At 38.8% G+C, this 16,898-nt stretch overlaps 1 long non-coding RNA gene across 2 annotated transcripts; it reads right to left on the reverse strand.

Moving 5' to 3' along the window:
• Nucleotides 1–618: 618 nt before the first annotated feature.
• On the reverse strand, nt 619–8,639 carry LOC116711426 (uncharacterized). 2 transcript variants are annotated; one of them, XR_004337226.1, is made up of 3 exons: nt 7,194–8,639; nt 7,020–7,105; nt 619–2,730 (listed from the first exon to the last, which is right to left on the reverse strand). It is a non-coding gene; the product is annotated as an uncharacterized LOC116711426 (long non-coding RNA). The 2 variants fall into 2 exon arrangements; XR_004337225.1 differs by having other exon boundaries at nt 7,020–8,639.
• Between the last annotated feature and the right edge of the window lie 8,259 nt (nt 8,640–16,898).

The following is a 16,898-nucleotide window of genomic DNA, read 5'->3' on the forward strand; positions in this document are numbered from 1 at the left end:
TCTAGTGATTTCTCTCTGTTACTGGAATCATTTTTAAGACTTGTTAAAACAAATATTGTTTTTGCTCTTCTCACTAGTTTATCACCTCATAGTTAGGTCTCAAAGTACTTAGAAATTGTATTTGTCTGAAATAAATCATTGCACAAAAATAAATCCCTGCATTCACTGTTTTTACAGTGCATTAGTTAAATTTTTTTCTTAGCAAATAGCAGCTTTTGCTTTTGCAACAAATCCCTGACATGGCTTCTTTGAAACCAGTGCTCTCAACATCACTTTCAGATGCCAAAAACTCAGACAGGATTAATTAAATGTTCATTTTAAAATAGCAAAGTGTTTTTGTCAATTTTTTTGTATCTTTAATGAAAAATATTGTTACTCAAACAGCTAAGTAGAGATTCAAGGTTGTAGAGAAGGAACTTTTAAAAAAGTTGCAATCTCTGAAGGCTTTTGTGTTTCTTGCCATTTTTGGAAATTCTACCAACTTTATTCAAAAATATTCTGGAGAAGCATTTTCATACTTTTTACGTAACCTTAACTTCAAGACTCTTTTGCCAAAATATGTGAATAAATGAGCGTGATGCTCCAACATGCTTTTCCAATGTTCCTCAGCTATGTGAGTTTTTTTTTTTATTTTGCCTCCCTTTTATATTGTTCCCAGCCTTGTTTTTCACATTATCATCTGTCATGGGAAATTTGACCTACGTTGTGTAATTAAGCGATCGATAGCTCTGTAATAGTGAAGGATGTGTCGGGGCCAGAAGGCCAGCCACCATGACCGATTGAGACCTGCCGTCTTCGATGTGTGGATGGAAGTTGTGTCCTCTGTGGGCTCAGAGGCAGAAAAAGGAGTTGAAACCCAACAGAAAGTCCTGAAAGTGAAGGAAACACCTGGGAACAACACAGTCCGTCTGCTGAAAGTTATGAAACTCTGGCAATTATAACACTCCGTGTGAGATATATTTTCAATTTAACCACTTCAATGACTTACTGCTTTTTCATTAAAAGGTTTTTAATCGGAAACTCTGTTCACTCAATCATTTTTTGCTTCTTTCAGAGGATATACAAGTGAAAGCTCGGGGCCTTTATGGTCAGGGTTATATGAGCAGCAAAACATAAAAAAAGACTCATTTTTAAACTGACCACAAAATGGCCCTGATTTTTATTTTTTCAATTTAAAACCCACAAGTTTCCAGCTTTAGTTCAGCTAATTAATTCCTTTGCACGCTAAATATTTACAAACTTTTAATTTTGCATATTAATCAAGTTGTCTGTAACTTATTTGCTCCTTTGCAGAGAGAGAGAGAGAGAAATATTAGCAATTTCTGGGGCACAGCTGCATTAAATACAAAAATACTGTGAAAAGCCAGCTGGCCATGTGGTCTTATCGCAGATCACAGCAATTAAAACTGCCAAGGAGTTAAAGCAAAACAAATCAAACCTTTAGTTGAGGTTTCTATAGTAACTTGTATAATTATGGTCATTAGACTATTGTGAGAAATCCATTATGTCCACATGAAGTAAATATCTGAAGTGACCTTAATGCTTCCTGACTTGAATGTGTAGAGAAAATCTTGTTCTTGACATTAAAAGCAAATTGGAAACTTCCAACTGCTTCAGGCGTAATGACATTTATTAAAACATACAACTGAAAGTCTCTTTTTTTTCCTGACGACTTGAAGAATTAGAAAATTAACAGTAGGGAAGGTTATTATAAATACCACAATTTGCATCTTCAAATCATTGTGTCTTAAACCATTTTGAAATAAGTGAATTTGATTTTTTTAAAAATCACTAAAGTAATACTAACAGGCATCATAACCAAACTTTAGTACACATGGAAAGTATTCAGTGTTTCACTTTTTTCACATTTTTATGTTACACCCTTATTCCAAATTGAATAATATTACAAATACCCCCATCATGACAATGTGGAAAAAAGTTTTTCAGTGTTTTACGAATTTATTAAAAATAGAAAACCAAGAACTCGCATTCATATAATTAATCACAGCCTTTGCCACGAAGTTTAAAATTAAATATGAAAAATAAAAAATTGTCTCAAGACAGAAAATGCTTTCATCTTCTTTACATGATTCAATCTTAATCAGATTGAATGGAGAACATTCTGAACGTTCATTTTCATGTCACACATTCTCAGTTTGGTTTAGGCCTGAACTTTGACTGGATCATTTTAATATATAACTATGTGATGATGTAAACCATTCAACTTTAGTTCTGGATGAATGTTTCCTCCGTCTCAGTCTAAATTCCTCTGCAGGCTCTGAGATGCTGTTTAGATCAGACTGTAAGTAGCCCAGCGTAAGAACAGCGATTCACAACTGAATGAAATTAAATCAGCCTCCAATACAATAAGAAATAAAGTACATAAACCAGAGAAACATCTGAGGACAAAAATTCAACTTTATCTGCTCAAAATTTTGTTCTTTCAGTCACAATTCAAATGCCAAGAATTATTTGAGAGCTGGAAAACTGACATCCTGGTGAATGGAGAGGTTTGCCTTTTGGTTCTGCTTTTTCTCCTCCACATCAGACCGAATCATCGGCCTTATTACTGCAGACGAGGCCCCACTCTGTCTGTTCATATCCCTTTCTATCCCACCATCACCTGTTACCGAGACACCAAGACTCCTCCAACCTAGAGGGAGCCGACTCTCATTCAGGTCGCTTCACACTTGGCTGCGAATTGTTCCAGTCCATGCAGAGGGTCATCACCTACAGACACGAACAGAATCACATCATCTGCAAAAAAACAAAAATGAGACGCTGCTCTCCATGACTACGGCTTGAGATCCTGTCCATGAACACAGCAGACAGGATTTGGGACAGTCCAACTCATACTAAACGGAAGTACTCATTCTTTCTTGTGTCCCTAATTTACACCTTCCTTTAAGCAGTTTTCCTTTAATATTTTAGGGCGTTTACTGCGTTGGTCAGCTGTATCGTTTATGTGCCTTATGAATAATGTTGCTTTGATTTTGATTTGTTGTAAACCATGTTTTGCTATTTAAATGAAGTGTGTTGACCTGACTTGGTAGGCAGAGTGAAAAAACCTTGATCAGAATATCCTTAATAAATTATGCACACTGGGGGAAAATTAAAAAAATTTGAATGGTAATGCATCTAATTGAGTAGATTAACCTCAGTTTTACTTGTTACATTTTATATTCTCACTTTGCTTCATTGGGATGTCAACCCAACGTTAATTCAAACACCTCTCACCCTCCTACCTCACCTCAAATCTGTGACGCTTTAATGTTAGAGGAGGTTAGCATCTCTTTTAAAGATTTATGCCACATCTCTAGAAACCAGGATTTCAGATAAAACGTCAGAGGTCAACAGTTAACTGTCAAGGTGAGGCGCCGCCTGTCACACTCGGCCAGTAGATGGTGACCCCGAGGGTTAGATACCATCACAGGCAGGTCGCCGGGTTCTTAGCTGCATGGTACCACAGGTCTTTGCATGCTGATGTGCAAAATGACTCCACATGAGACATGAACTACAGCTGCTGTGAGACAGGAAAACACGGCCAATGTGCAAAGACTAACTCCTAACTTCACATGCTGTCGAACTGACTTTCCAAAGTCCAAGTCTGGTGGTGATGTATGGCTGACCAGACAGAATGCAAGGATGTTACAGCCCTCGTTTTCTAATTCTTTACTGTGGATTCTTCACTTTCACTACTTATAATATTGATCCTCCTTCATCATACATCTTCCGTGTAAATTGTCTGCACCATCTTTTAAATTGATCGAGCTGCATGATAAAATAAATGTAAGCAGAGCAACAGTGAGGTCATTGATCTGTGTAGTGATAGATGAAAGGCATTTATCAGCTTGGAGTACCCATGATAATTAATTGATATTGATTAAAACCGAGCTGTACAGCGAAATGACAGTCCAACGCTCTTGGTGCTCTTGTCTTTGCCACCTCCTCCAATTTTCAATTCTTCTCTTTCGGGTTTTCACAAGAAAATCCATAAATGCAGATAGTTTGTATAATTGAGGGCGATAATTATAACACAGTCTCTGTGTATTATTCATATTTAAATGGATAAGTTTGGGCTGAAAATATTTCATGACCTCTCAGCACATTTGATTGCACATCGAGAGTCGGAACTGGCAGCTGCTGATTTAAATTACACATGTGAAGAGGCAGGATGAGGACTTGTCTTCTCGCTCCATCGAGAAATTTGCGCAATTTAAATATCAAATCCTTAAGTTCAATTTTTGATGTTTCCACCGGTGCTGTTAAGAGGGGCATCCACTTGCACTTTATGTTAAAATGGTGATTTCACTGTGGATGATGCTCTTCCCTATTGTCTGCTGTGGCACAGCTCTAACAAGTCCCTCTACTGATGGCAAGGCAGAATTTGCAAAAGCAGTTGTAAGTGTCATTTAAGTTGAGGGAATAATGTAACTCCTGAAGTAATAAGGGCTTCCTTTTAGTGCAGGACATGGGGTGAGCTGAATATTATATCACCACTAAGCTATTTTGTATGCTGTGAGGCGATTTGCTTCATTTGTCAAACATTTGGTCACACAGCTGTTACTCCTAGTTTCGGTTAAGCTAGGAGGGACACATTTCACTTTAACAAAGTTGAACTATTCTCTTAGATTTTTTTTTTCCATGTCTCCTAGTCCCACAGATCTGTAATTGTCTCAACTCTCCAGGGCTAACGCTAACTTTAAAATGCAGCCCTGATCTTTGTTAATCTCATGGAAATGGTCACATCTCTTAGTTATATTTATTTCTCTAGCAAATATCAAGAACCTAAAACCTTTCTCTTGCTGACCCTTGTTGTGCAGCAATCACACTCTGCAAAGCCCCCTGTAATTACCAGCACCGTTTACTATTCATCAGCAGACGGAATGGAAATGCCTGTGAGCATAATGGATTTCTATGTTGTGCTCTAAGCAATGGCCATAAAAGTGTGGGGAGTGGGAAGTAAAATATCACAGAGAGAAGGAAAAGAATACATGCTAAAACAAAACAAAAAATTAGTAATGATTAAGAAAAAATAATATATCAGGTAGGCTTTTTTACATCTTTTCATTTACCGCAGGCCATGTGAAGAGAAGGGGTTTGAGCTGTGGGACTAAACACGTTTATTTCTAGCGTTGACTTTGTTAGCTTATCAGGTTAGCATTGATGCATTGTTCCAAACTTAACTTGCTCCTAGTTTTTAAAACCTTTCAATTTCAAGATTAAATAAAAACATTCATTTTTTTGAAGTGCGCACTCAGTTCTTGTTTTGACTATTTCAGCGAAATACGCTGTATCACCTTCACCATAAGCTAGCTGTTTACTTTGGGATGCTGCACAATGCGTTTTGTATTAATCCATAATTTATAATTCAGTGATTATTCACATGCCTGTCTGCATAAACTTGATCTCATTTATTTCCTTTCTTATTTATTATTTCTATATATGTTAAGCTTTTATTAATTAGTAGTTGGACTGGAAGAAGGGGAAGACGTGTAGTAAATGGTGGAGGAATCAAACTTAATATTTAGTCTTGATTTATTATTGGTATTTTCCTCTCTATTTAATTACATTTAGATACATCGCAGTGATAATTATACATAGTATCCTGAATTTGACAGTAGCTTTAATAGTTTAAAACTCCGACTTCAAAAACTTCATTTTGCTTTATGTGTCATCACATTTACACTGCATGGTTATTTAGACAGAAAGATATTTGCTCTGGAAATAGAAGAAGGAGGTGTTGTGTTAACACTGATCTTCCTGTGTAGAAAAATGTTGTGAAAACAGAATAATTAAGTAATAAAAAAATACAACAGTGCAAAAATATAAAATTACATTCTCTTATGTCTGTAACTGCAATATATATTTTATATTTGGGAGGGTGTGTTGGCATTAAGATATGTTTTAATGAGACGGGGTGAAGAATCATTTCAATCAATGATTAAAAATAGTTTTAATTATGTTTAGCTGAAAAGCAAAACTTTCTGTTATGTTTCACATGAATCAGTCCTGGTTTGACTTCTTTTTTGAGAATGTGTTGTTTTTCGATGAAGAAGTCAACTTTAGTCTTGGCTGCTTTCTGACCAGCCATTAACTTCAACCTCTGGAGCCAACTAGCTGAAGTTTATAGCTTTTTATAACTTCTGTAAGTGAAGGAACAAACAGGACAGCACACAGTAATCAGGAGCATAAAATTCAAGAGATAGGAGTCTTAAATTCCTTCACAGGCTAACTACATGTTTAGGAGCTAAAGCTGAAGCTGAAATAAGCAGAAATATTCCAATAAATCTGGTCACACATATCCTCACATACTTCATGGCTATTCAAAGTGACTCAGATATAACAACACATAATTCAAAAAGATTTATCTTTAGCTTATCAAGAGAAATGTCCATGCATAGATGTTTTTTTACCATATTTTTTGAATCTGACATTACATATTTATTAAAAAAAAATAAATCACTTTTTAACTATAACTAACAAGATGCCATTACAGATTTCCATTTTAAGACATAATACATGGCGCATAAGTACAGATGCCAATGAAAGAAACATTGATGTGGGAGCAAACAGAAGAGAGGATTAAACTAAACTGTGATGACGGGATAGAGACAGTACAGCAGAGCGATGGCATATCTTCACATAGATTTCTGTGCTAAAATATGTCTTCTTTTCTTTCCCACATTCGGAATATCCTCTGCATCTATTATTCTACGCACCAAACCAACTTCCCTTTTCATTTCCTAACTGCACGGCTTCTTATCACGCTGGAAGTCTACGCTGCGCCGACGTGGCGCTCTGCTTTGACTCACCGGCAGCAACAACAGCAGCCGATAAACACCTCCGTTTGCTTCTTCGCTCCTTTCATCCTTCGCCGTTTTCCAGCTTTGATTCGAGCTCCTGCGGTGACCAAATACATACGAACGCAACGGCACAGCGTGGTGGGCTGCGCTGCTAAATATACACTGTTTCACTCATCTCGTGTTATATTTTTAATGGCTTCCATGCACTTGTACCTCAGAGTCTCCGTAGGCCAGATTCTTCCTCTTGCCCTTCTTGCCTCTGTGGCTCTTATCCCTGTCGCCTCAGGGCATTCACAGGCCTGCCGAAAGAAATCAACCCCGCATCACTGGAGACAAGCAGACACAGACCCCTCGCCCCCACCATCAGCGCTGAAATAAACTGCACACCTTCCCTCTGCATTGTTCGCCCATGAGTCTTCCTTTTAGGTGAGCAGGCTGCTTCTCTTTAGCTCCCGTGGTAACTTCATGGGTTATTCAAAATCAGCGTAGCTCAGACTTTTTGAGTGCAGAAATGACTGAAATTTTGTTAAAATTGCTACGTTCACCTTGGAGGAAAAGCAGAGCGCATCACAGGCACAAACAGAAATGGGTTTGCTGCAGCGCGTTTTGTCTGCGGAGACCCATGCAGGGCTCCATTACGTACAGCTCTATAGAGCTGTTCCAAAATGGCTGCCTCTGTGTTTCTTCCTGGTGGCAAAGAACTGGACATACACTGGGCAAATATAGATTGGGTTGGAGTGTTAGCTCCAGTAGTAGGGTGCAATCAGGGTGTGTCTCATGGCTCTGCTGCTTGTTTCAGGAAAGCTACAATTCTTGGAGCTGAAGAGGAGAAAAGAAGAGGATACAGGAAGGAGACAAAGATGAGGAGCCGGGTGAGAGTGAGGATCATTGTGTGAAAATAGGAGGAATCCTGGATGTGCTGCTGCATTTCAGCAATACAGCTGGGAAGGTGGCTGCAGGATGTGCATTGCTTTTCATTATGCTTTCTCGATCTGCCATTGATTTTACTCTAGCCTGGAGTCTCTGTATTATTTGAATGTTAAGATGTTAGCGCTGGCAACCACCAGCTCCATTAAAGACAGGCAGGCAGGGCGGCTGCAGTCGGAGGAGCCCAGGCAGGAGGATGAATTATTAAGGAGAGAATGAGGTGGTGGGACATTTCCACCATCGCCCTAGTGAATGTCATCCCGCTCAGTCGGGAGATGCGCAGGCACAGGCTGGCTTGACAAAAATCGACAGTGACTTTCACCTCCCCCACCCGGAACCAGTTTGATCCTGATTGCAGACACTGCAGCTGGCAATTTCCAGAATAATCTGCGGCTCCAGCCCTGAGCGCCCGCCCGCCCGCCTGCATGCCCTACCCCCGACAGATCCGCCGGCTCTTTCCGCCCCCAGCAGCCTCGTGCCCCGGCATCCTCCACGGCCCTCCGGCAGCGTCGATAATATGGACGGGAGGAGAAACCAGCGATTTGCTGAATCAGAGGATCTCATCTCCCCTGCGCAGGTGAACATGTAGATGAGCTGGACCCAAGGAGGATACCTGCAAGCTAATGGCTGCTTAAAAAGTCAATAAAGATGCAACATTTTTCAGATGACTTATGTTGTTTTTCAGATTCGGATAATTAGTACACTAGAGTCAGACATACACAATAAACTTAAAAAAAATTATTAGTAAGTTAGAATACCCGATTCCATTAAACACACTGTATGTATGCTAATGGGTGAACATGACAGAAATACAGTAACAGTTTTTCATTGCGGTAGCATGATCTCATACTGAAATATCTTGGATTTTAATTTGAGTGCATTTATTCAATCAATAATGTATGTATGTATCTGATGCATAGAAATTAATCAAACCAAATGAAGATTGGATGTTTGACCCAGTGATTCAATGGGTTGTTATTTGTTCCTTTAGCCTTTAGAAGTTAACCCTGCCCACAGCATCACAGATCCTCCATCATACTAACAGTGGGCAAGAGGTGCTTTTTGACACTATGTAGCAATTATTTACTAATGTGTTTGTTGTCTAAAACTAACATTTTTGTATCATCTGATTAGACTAAGAACTGCAACTTAAGTTCCCTATAAATTTAAACTCAACACGTTTATTTATTTTTTAATATTAGTACAGAAAATACTTTCGCCTTGCATGCCTACCTCCAAGACGTTGGCATGCAGCATCAAACGTTACAGAGACGTAGTGACCCCAAGATACCACCGTTTACAGCTCGATTATAAACTTGTCTAGAACGTTTCTGCGTACAGACACCGTGTTCTTCCTGTGAGTACGTGAGTTTTCTCTATCTACTTCGATTTCCTTCCTGAGTTCAAATACCTGCATGTCAGGTTATGTGTGAGTCTGAGTCCATAGCTGATTTGTGTGTGTGTGTATTGACCTTATGATGGATTGACCTTTACAGGAAGTAACGGCTACAGAAAATGGCTTTTATGAAGTCTGCAGTCTAACATGGTTACATAACCACAAGTAAGAAAGTAGAGTTTTCATAGTGCTACATGTTTGTGGTTTTATAATTTGTGAGCCATTGAAACTCAAGCAAGAATTATTGGATTGGCTTAGAGCCTCAAAGGTTTGAAACATTTCCGACAAGTTAAAATTCCTCAAAGTGATGCAGTGGAAAACACAAATTAGCGATGAGAAGCATTATTTTTTTCTTCACCTGGTTCAAAATATTAAACATATATTTAGAATAAAGATTTAGATGTGATGTCCTACCACTGTTCTTAGCAGATTATCAGATTATAGTTCAAACCGTAGGAAGTTACTGTAAAATATTGTTTTTGTCAAATAAGACACACAAATCAGAAGCACAGTAGTCCTCTGATTTCCTACAGTTGGTCTATCACTTTTAAAAAAGCTATGACTGTTTTCATAGTTTATCTTGTTTGAATGTGTCAAAGCCTCATCATGTCAGAGAGCATTTATGACTCATTAGTGGCACATATCTCGTGTCACCAGAAGCAGGAATATACAGAGCTTTATGCTGCTCTCTGCTGATGATTGTTTGAGCTCTATGAAAGGACGTAAATTGCAATTACTCTGGACTTGTGAATATCTTGCCCTTTACTCCTGAATCTCCTCCTGAAAGGAAATTATATCCAGATTGGATCATTCTCAACATTGTGTTGACATTATTTGTGTCAGTGGGGATACTTTATCCTCTAAGGGGCATCGCAAAAATGTTCATACCACACTAACCTTTTCATATTTTGACACACAGAGGAGAGACTAGTTTTGAGATTTAAGAAAAGGGAAATCTTTCTCCTATGACTTTTTTGGTCTACCCCTTCCATGAGATCCAGATTTGTAGAGAGCACAACAATTGAGAAATTCCCCCAAGCTAACCGATGGCTCTCTGCAGCTCTTCCACATTGATCATGATCTTCTTGGATTATGAATGTTTTCCTAACCTCCAAAACTGCAATCCTGACCTGTCGGCTATGTGCCCTTTGTACACTAGTGTTCTCTTAAAAAAAAATAAAATAGAAAAAATCTGCCCCTCTGAGGATACTGAGGATAATTTACACAAAGGAGAATGCTATAACTAGATGATTTCTGATAGAAAATTATTACCCATGATTTTATTCGTGGAAATCAGAGTAAAACGGGTTTAACAATAATGCAGGCTATTCTTTTCATAGTATTGAAGAAAAAATAATCTGATTTCCTTTTCCCTACACTCTATAATTGCATCACTTTTGCTGGTCTACACCATGAAGTACCAATAACATGCATTGAAGTTTGTCATTGTTATGTGGCAAAAGGTGAAATGGTTCAATCGGTACTTTTGCAAATTGTATAATTTTGCTCTAAGGTTTACAAGTGGGTAGGACACTGACCCATCGACCGTACCAGTTCATGGTCTGCCTTCCCAGCTCTTAGACTTCATGCTGGAAGTTGTGTTAGTCTGTATAGGAGCTGTCAAACATATATACGTCCTGAGAGTAAACACAACTCCCTGCACACATGCTGAGTGTCAGGACTTCAGGAAACTCACTGAGTTGTGCTGTCATGGAGGAGGTTTCTCTTCAGCGTGACTGGAGTAAAGCAGTTGCTCCATGGTACCTGTTTTGACTGCTCCTGAGAGGTTTAATGTCATTTCTCCAGCATGTCTCAGTTTGTCACCCATGCATCACATCAAGTCAGCTCTGTGCTGCATCAAGTCAAACATTTAATCCCCCTGATTTTACATTGTGGTTCGGTTTTTGTTTTTCTAATTTAGGTGATGCGTGTCTATGAATATTTAACATTCAAACTAATCCAATTAGTATCATTAAATCTCTGCAGTCCCAGTGTACAGTAGAGTAACGTGAGAAGTGCTTGACATTCTCTGTCACAATGAATATATCATACAGTAAGTAGCTAAAGTAAATAAAGGGAGGGGTGTCAGTTTTATATGAAGAATTATGTTCTTTTTAGCAACAGCAAGTGGATCAATCATGAACCTGAATACGGTTCCAGCAGCCTTCTAAGACGAGCTTTGTCACTCAGTGCCTGTAACCTAGGAAGCTGAGCTGTCCTCCCACTCACAGATCGCCTGGAAGAAAAATAATTGTCCCTTCAAATGGTTTTTCCTGTCTCGCTTACGTTATTATTACAGCTCTTCATCACTAAAGCTCATAGTCTAATACTTAATACATAGATTTAACTGATATCCAACAGCATTTTGTGTCTAGTTTTGCAATAATTATCAAGGAATTGAATGCATTGGATAAATATATTCTCACTAACAGCATTGCAGAAGCATAACCTCAAATATATATATACATATTATTTTATATATACGTTTACCATTGTCAATTTTGGTGGACATGTACTTGGGATTGTTGTTGTGCCAGGCTCTTTTCATCATTAAATGATAAACCAAACAGCACACCAAAAAAAATTAAGTTCAAATCTTTGTTTTCTAACTTTATTCTTCATTATATTTTCTCTGACCCTCTTGCTTTGTAAAGTATTTTGAAAACATATTTTCTCCCACTTCTCAGTTGCACATATAAACTCCGATTAAAATATATTGAAAGTCTAAAAGTTTCAAAATATGCAGACACTTAGAGTTCTGAATGATTTTGCAAGGCACAGTCACCTCCTAATCTTGCCCATAAGAGCAATAATAATTAGGGTAACACTTTTAATACAAATAGAACTGCAACAAACCTGGCTGCATGAGGAGTGAGAAGAATAGAGAAGGTAGCAAAATAATCTCCAAAGCTGAAGTGACTTCTTCGGTCTCAAGTTTCAACTCCAACCATTTGTTTTAAAGTGCTACATTTTTTCCAAGACTAAAATTGAATGCATGTTCTGTTTCAAACATTGTAATTAAATGCAAATGCAACAATATGTATAACTAACAAAATGAGCAAACACAGAAAAATACAGCAGGATCCATTTAAAACATTGTGCGTTTTTCAAACAAAAAATATCTCAATTCAAGCAGAATCTCAGCATCATTTACTTAATTGCACAAACTTGGATTAAACAGACTAAAATGATTTTACATTAAATATTTACACAGATTTACTCAAGGTTTTGGAAGCAGGACAATGATTCAGCTTGCATCCTTCCCTTATTTATTCATGCTCTTGTTAATGGCTGTATGGTTTTAATAATGGAGTGAAACTATGGAACAATGCTTGCACTTCTTGTCCAGAAGTCGAACAATAACCTCCCAGGCACCTCTGACTCAGTGACAGAGCGTTTCAATGTTGAGCCGTCTACGGAAGAGTCGCTATTTTCCTCCAGAAAGGGAGAGTAATTTTCTCTCGATTCCACATGCTAGGACTCGGCATAGATAAGCATGATAAGATGGAAATTGGCTTAGGGCTAGTATAAAGGGAGGGTTGCCTTACTTGGAGTAACATGCACAGCAATTAACCAGGAGAGAGATGAGTGTGCTTTGTCTCTTTGGATGTGAGCTGGAGCGACTCAACCAGCTGCAACATTATCATGATAATATAGGTATAGGTACAGCAGGACCAGGAGAGCCAGACTGTAAGAGAGCAGAACATTTTAGGTATAGTAAATCTTTCACTGACATTACTCGCATAGAAGGTTTTTAATGTGATATATACTTCAGTTTATGAATTATTGTATGACATGCTTCTACAGGTGCACCTCAATCTACTGCAAGAAAATCATGGAAAAGTTGATTAATTTCAGTAATTCAGTTTAAAAACTGAAATTCATATATCACATAGATCCATTACACACAGAGCGATCTTTAATTTCTGTTGTAAGACTTCTAAGTAAATCACTAAATTTAAATATTACATACAACCAATGAAAAGTGCTGATGTGTATTGTAATATCAAAGTATTATTGATGTAAATAGGCTAAAAAGAGGGAGAAATTCCAAGCTGCTATAGGTTTTCATTGGTTCACTGCTTTTTATTAAGTCCATAGTCAGAGCACTTATCTACCAGAAAACTTTTGGGCATTTGACGCTTCCCTCTGATGGAAGGCTTTTTACAGATTTTATTTTGAGGAGGACTTTGGCACCAGCCCACACTGCAAAAAGTTCCACTACCCACTTTAATGACTGTGGTATCACTGTGTCTGACTGGTCAGAAAACAGTTGTGACCTAATCTCCACAGTCTGTGGTGTATTGCCAGAAGACACATCTTCAGACATAAAGATGAGATCCTAGAGCCAAAAATGCTAAACCTCATTAGCAAAGCAACCTGGGCTTCCTGAACACCTCAGCACAGTCAAAGGCTGATAGCCTCCATGCCGACCACATTCATACAGTAATTCATACTAAAAAAGCCCTGACAGAATGCGGTGGATATACCTTTCAGTACCATGATATTTTTGTTTTAGAAATCGTCCACCCTCCCCATCTCCATCCATAAGTTTTGTCTGACTAACCAAGCATGTTTACAAAAAGCCTACAGCCTTAATGGAACTTTGAGGAATCACTTGTATGACTACCAAGTGGGCACATTAGGGCCAACCGCATGTTCACGTGCATGGATGTATATTGTGTCTGTTTGTGTATTTTGTAGCTTTTGTTATGTGGGGTAATTGGCAGCGGTCCTGGCAGGGCAACCCTTCAACTGTACGTCCCGTCACTGAAGGAGGTTCCCTATTACCGCTTTAACTGCATGACTGGGTGGGAGTCAGTCAGAAATCCTGGTGAGGTTTCAGTTTCTCAAAGCACACAATAAAACATAACGTGTCTGGGAGGGAAGCGAAACAATTTACAGTGATTAAGAACATTTATTTAATTTCCTCCTCTGGTACTCTTCATCAAACAAGTGGCGCTGCCTCTAACTTATGTAACATCTCTGGTGGATCGACTGCACTGAGGCCATATAACCGGAGCAATTCAGCAAGGGAGCCATGTCTGAAACACGGTGTCTCTTTAACACTGGGGGCTGAGCGCCACGGTGCAGCGGGGCCACCATGACAGTCAATAAAACACCAACCCATTCCTGGAAGGCAAGTGAAGGTCAGCTGAAACTTACAGGCATAACCTATGACACAGATGTAAATTCAGAATCGAATAATGAAAATAATAATATACAAATTAGTTGCTCATTTAATACTGACCACTAATGTTTTCCCTTGATGTAATATTTAAATGTTCTTCAAGTGTGACCAAAATAAATCTGCTTCTACTTTTAAATGCTGTGAAATCATCAAATGCTGCATAAATAGCAAACTAAACTCACTTGTTTGCACAGGATTTTATTTTCACGTCGGCCATTTGGATTCCCTCTTACATTAAGTAGTGGTAACTTAAGCAAAAAAGTTAAAATGAAGAGGGATTAACATCAAATATAAGGTGAAACTGTGTCCCTCATGTGGCAGTGTGTGTACACAAGCTTAGTAATTTAATTCTTGTAAATTTACAATTTGGTTAGTCCAACCGCTCTCAGGCTGTGCTGGAATGCTGCCAGCCCACTGCTTTGTGTGTGCGTGGGTGAGCGTGTGTGTGCAAACTCATTGCCTCTACTTCCACTGCTCTGAGCCCACTCTTCCTAATCCTCCCCCTTGCTTGTCACAATGACACACCACAACCTTCAAACCCAAGGTTTCAGCTCACTAGTCTCACTCTGCTCGCAACATGACAGCATCATATCAGTCCTTTCTGCAACTCAGCGGCCTTCCCTGCTTCCAGTGTGACAGGAAGGTGTGTGCCCCCCCTCCAAAAAAAAAAAAAAAACATTGTGTCTGCAGCTTCATAGTGATGTGATAGTGGCTCTGCGTGTGGGTGTGCATGTGCGTGTGTGCGTGCACAGAGCTGTGGTGGCGAACTAACCGAGATGGATGGAGAGCGGCGCGCAGTGCTTGGCTTAGGTAATCAGCTGGAATGCTGGCACATGCAGCACAACACCTGCTGCTGAGAGGAGTAGCCAGAGCTAATTGCGGGAGAGTGATGGGGGTCTATAGCCACTGCAAACTCTGCAGACAGCTCAGCCTAATGCAATTAGCCGCCATGTTCTCCTGCAGCAATAGTGCATTATGGTTTTTTTTTACATTTAATTTAGCTGGCGCAAAATGAAACGGTATCAGAGAAAAGAGATAATGAGAGCAAACTGATATTGAAATCTGCCCAGTGTTGGGAGGCTAATAATGAGACAATGAAACACAGTAGATGACAACATGGTGGGCTGTAGTAAAACATCTTAATAGTATCATTAGGAAGATGCTTCTTTGTGTTACCGCTCCGAGCCGAGAAGACTGCAGCGGATCCCTGACTTGGAGTTCTATTCTAAATAACATTAGAAAATGACCGGAAACTGAATTTCTTTTCCGATTTTTATCAGCATTTTTTTTGTTGTTGGTGCCTACCATGCAATAATAAAACACCACAATATTTCTTGTCTAGAAGGGAAACACAGACATCCCTCTCTCCAACAAGACTACCAGGTTATTCTGGCAGATTTCAGATTTGTATCTTGTTGTTTTCTGTCCTGATTCCTGTTCCATAACCGTAGGTGAGAGTTTGAATATAGACAGACCATTTGATCAAAAGCTTTGCTTTTTGGCTCATCACTTTGTTCTCCATGACAGACAGGCTGTGTGGTGTTTTGGCACCAGAGTGACGGTGTCAAAGCACCGCTGAAGGAGCAGCTGCAGAGGAAGACATGATTCTGATGAGGCAATGATTCAGGGAACAGCGCCGGAGGAAGACTTCTGGTGAGCTTGTGCAGCTATCGACTCCAGCAGAGTAAGATGTTTCATAAAGAACCACACTTTATAGTAAGCGTTCTCCACATCCAAGAGCACATAAAGACTGGATGACACTCCCATAAATCAATTTATAGCGGTCCGTGTTGTCAACAAATTATTTTTTGTGGCAAAGTAAGTGTAAGCTATTTCCCAAAGACCAACAATTTCTGTGTTTGCTTTAGCTTGACACTCTACTCTGTATGTTTGAGACTCTTACCATGAAGGAGGGAAGGAAGTAGCCCTTGAGTCTCCGTTTGGAGTCTCTTGCTTTTGGGTACTTGATGGAGAGACAAGACAAACTACAAATGATTTGTAGGGAAGATGAGAGTAACACGACTGGCTAGCTGCTAAAATGTTAGCCTCACATCCTATCCTTTCTAATCTAAAGAGGGTATTAATTTTTTTAGAAGTCAGGAGTAAATTTAATCGTCTCTAGTTCCAAACATAAAATACTTTGACTAGTAAAACATCAAGTAAACACCTGAAACCTTTATTCCATTAAAGAAAACACTAAAACTGGAACCTTTGCAATGCCTTTTCAGCACACTAAAATAAAAGCTACAACATGTCAACTAATTAAACTTGGATTAGATTATTCCGTAATGATGCTATGGGAAGCTTTTAGTCTGTTTTCTGAACATTTCTGATGTTTTCGGTGTTTCATGATAATTCCTAATAATTATATGATTCCTAATAATGTTTCTGATCATTTCTAATCAATTCTGTAAGTTCATTATAGTTTTCTGAGTAAAATGACTGTACAAACATCATGGTAGCAAATGTCTTGCATTTTTTTAAAAAGAATTTTAAGAAATCACATTGATGTTTTTTGATTTTTTTTCAAAATTATTATAACATATTGTAGCAATGCTTACTATAAATACAGAAGTGT

Source organism: Xiphophorus hellerii, chromosome 21 (assembly GCF_003331165.1).
Source record: "Xiphophorus hellerii strain 12219 chromosome 21, Xiphophorus_hellerii-4.1, whole genome shotgun sequence".
Lineage (NCBI taxonomy): Eukaryota > Metazoa > Chordata > Actinopteri > Cyprinodontiformes > Poeciliidae > Xiphophorus > Xiphophorus hellerii.